The sequence below is a fragment of the Gossypium hirsutum genome, chromosome D03 (genome assembly GCF_007990345.1).
Source record: "Gossypium hirsutum isolate 1008001.06 chromosome D03, Gossypium_hirsutum_v2.1, whole genome shotgun sequence".
NCBI lineage: Eukaryota > Viridiplantae > Streptophyta > Magnoliopsida > Malvales > Malvaceae > Gossypium > Gossypium hirsutum.
In genome coordinates, this window is record NC_053439.1 from 28,715,054 (window position 1) to 28,718,635 (window position 3,582).

The window sequence follows — 3,582 nt, forward strand, 5'->3', positions numbered from 1 at the left end:
TTATTTTTTAACGCACTTACAATTTAGAAACAACTTAGAAACAATACAAATACTATCAACCCAATTGCAGAAACGTACTTAGCATAACCTATACATACTTAAACGCATGAACTAGTAATATAACAGAGATATGTCACATATCAGCATGCAACATGTTATAAAGCTTATGTTGAAAGGCATGAACATGATCGAATGAATCTGGAATTGTTGCACAAGTAAGGAACAAGACTTCCCTGAATTTCTTTACCTTAGAACGGGTAATAGGTCCTAATGGTAAGACCTCCGGATCGGTTTGCTTTGTTGGCGTAAATGTGCTCACATCAGTAATTTAATGAATTAAATCTAGAATTTGCTAGCTAATTCTAGTTCAAATTGCTTAGACATTAAGCTATGAATTTGTCCATTTGGCTAACTAGCCATTAGGCTATAAATAGTTGTTACTTTGTTTGTAAAAGGACTTTTGGCTAATTTTTGAATGAAATTATATTTCTTTGGTGAGTTAATCCACTCTCTTAATTCTGCAAAGCTCAAATTGACTTATCTATAACTAGTGGCGTCAATCTAACTTTATTCCGAACTTAATACCGATAGGTGTTGCGTTCACAACAATACCGTAGGTTCCTATTTGGCTAAATAGAGGGTCACGGTACTTATCATGTCATCTTTTTCTTTTCTTGAAAATGACTTAAGTCCAGATCCTTAATCTGTATTAAGGGATCGTTCTTGTTTTCAATTGAATACCCATTCTTTCTTTTTCCTACTAGCCAAGTTTGTTGCTAAAAAAATTCATTAAGCTAGTTGTCTATCCAAAACTTCACTTTTGAAAACCTCTCTTGAATTTCCAAGCCGATACTTCCTAATTTCGATCGGGCATCAATACGACTCGTCGTCAACTCCGAAATGAGTTCGTATCATTATTACTATACGCCAAAAACCTTAGACCCAGTATTAAGTCTAAATCATATAGGTTTATTTAGCACCTTTTTACTTAAAATTTATGTAAATTTCGAGCATGTAGATAGCTAATTGTGTAAATTTTAGTTCATATTGAGACATTGGGCATAATTTAAGTAAAGTTTCTAATTTTACATAATAAGGTATTAATTTTACATAATTTCACTCAATTATTCTAGATGAAATTTCTTTGTTAAAATGTTGCAGTATGGACCATTAAAATTACTCAATGTTATAAAAATTGTGTTGACCCAGCTTGGAAGATGGTTGCTAAAGAGAATGAATTTGCTTTTTAAGTGGGTTGCCAAGTCATCTGAAAAGGAGAAGAGAAGCCCAAAGTCGGCAAGACATCAAGAGCAACCCAAAATCAACTATGGAATAATTAAAATGAAGGTACCTACATGTATGAAAAAAAATCACAAGAATTGTTCAGGAAATCATCGAATTCATCAAGAGTTTGTTCTTCCTTTATCTTTAAATTGTTCTTAATTATTCAAACATTATTGCAAATTTTTTAATTATTTTTCCATTAATGATGATGACTTAATTTGTTTTAGCTTGAATAATTGCAATAATTTGATTAAATTCATTCGATTCATGTTTATGTTGTTCTATGCCTCAATTGTTCATGCTTCCAATTAAAATCCTTCATGTTATTCATGCATTAAATATGTTTGGATGCATTAGAATTAGTTGTTTAATCCTAATTAGATGGTGATTAATGGACACAATAATTGGAAAGTGCTTGCTTAATTTATAACCGACCCAAAATAAATTAAAGGTTTGCAAAAATTTGAGATAACATTATTACCTTGCATAACTTTAGGTATATGTGATTAAATTGTTTCAAACCTATCCCGTCCCTGTTACTTCACATAAATTCTAAGGAATCCTTAGTTAAATATGGACATAGAAATATACATGTTTTTCTAAGTATAAGACTTCGAAAGAACTTATATGAGATTCCAAGTTAATGAATGATCGAGTTGGTATGAAATATTTTTCGGGACATTCTTAAATATGATAAAGAATGAATTGAGTCAAGTGTCGTAATTTTTCTAGCTTATTCATGTTATTGTTATTAAAACTTGTGATTTGTTGCTAAACCATCTCATTGCATTTAGGTTAGTTCATTTGCATATAGTTGATTAATTTAATTTTAACATCCATCACCTTAAAAATATTGTGTTCTCTTAACCAACTTGTAAGTATTAATTTTACAATTATTGATTTAAACACAGTCCTTATGGAGACGAGAACTCTTTTTACTTACTTATTACTTGATAATGATTGTGTACACTTGCACATTCCATCTCGAACCAAGTTTTTGGCATCGTTTCTAGGGACTGATAAATTAATCATTATTTGTGAAATTATTTCTTACAATTTGGTTTATTTATTTTTATTCTTATTTCATTAATTTTTTTATTTGTGATTTTCTTCTCATGTGTTTATGAGCATAAATCGAATCACCGATTTACTCTTTGTAGACCCTGAAATCTAGTGAACATTTAGACAAATGAGATGAGAAAGACTAGCCCAGAGACAAGTCGTAGAAATAGAACTTGAAAATCCAAACGAAGTTCAAGGGAATTGAGCCATTAATGCTCGTAATCTAATCCTTATTGCTGATAATAAAGGTCGAGCCATAAGGTAGTACGTTGTGCAACTTTTTAATGAGTTAAATTTGGGAATTAAGAGATCGGAGATCGAGACACCACAATTTTAACTAAAGCATGTGATGTTCCAGAAGCTTCAAATAATGGGCCAGTTTAGTGGAATGCCTACAGGAGATCCACACCTTCAGCTTCGATTATTCATGTAGGTGAGTGATTCCTTCAAGATAGCCGATGTAACCGAAGACACATTGAGGTTGAAGTTGTTTCCATACTTGTTGTAAGATTAAGCATGAGCATGGCTTAATTTGTTGCCACCAAGTTCAATTTCTACTTGGCAAGAATTAGTTGAACGCTTTCTGGTTAAGTATTTCCTGCCTAGCAAAAATGTTAAGTTGCAGAATGAGATCACCACTTTTTAGCAAATGGATGATGAATCCCTATACGAGGTATGAAAAATATTCAAAGAGCTACTACGCAAATGCCCTCACCACGAGATTCCAAATTGCATTCACCTGGAGACATTTTATAATTGTCTCAACGCACACACTAGGATGGTGGTAGATGCTTCCGCGAATGGTGTTCTCCTATCTAAGTCTTATAATGAGGCTTATGAAATCATCGAGAGAATAGCTAGTAGCAACTACCAGTGGATGACTAATCGAGTAGCTTCAAGAAGATGAGTAGCAGGAGTGCATGAAGTAGATGCCTTCACTTCACTTGTAACTCAAGTATCTTCTATCTTTTCAATGTTGAAATAGTTTACTATTAATGGTTTAAACAATGTTGCAGCTCAGGAATTGAGTCAATTTGATGTTATGTCCTGCATATATTGTGGGGACAGACATTTGTTTGAGAATTATCCATCAAATCTCGAGTCCGTTTATTATGTAGGGAATCAAAACCATAATAGAAGTGTACAAGGACCACAATCAAACTTCTATAACCCTTCATGGAAAAACCATCCAAACTTTTCCTAGAGTAACCAAGGAGCTGAACCGAACAATAACTA

General features: G+C 32.7%; 1 non-coding gene across 1 annotated transcript; it reads right to left on the minus strand.

The window, feature by feature from the left end:
- Positions 1-2,963: 2,963 nt before the first annotated feature.
- LOC121215745 (small nucleolar RNA R71) lies at positions 2,964-3,069 on the minus strand. The gene has a single exon (XR_005911720.1). It is a non-coding gene; the product is annotated as a small nucleolar RNA R71 (small nucleolar RNA).
- Between the last annotated feature and the right edge of the window lie 513 nt (positions 3,070-3,582).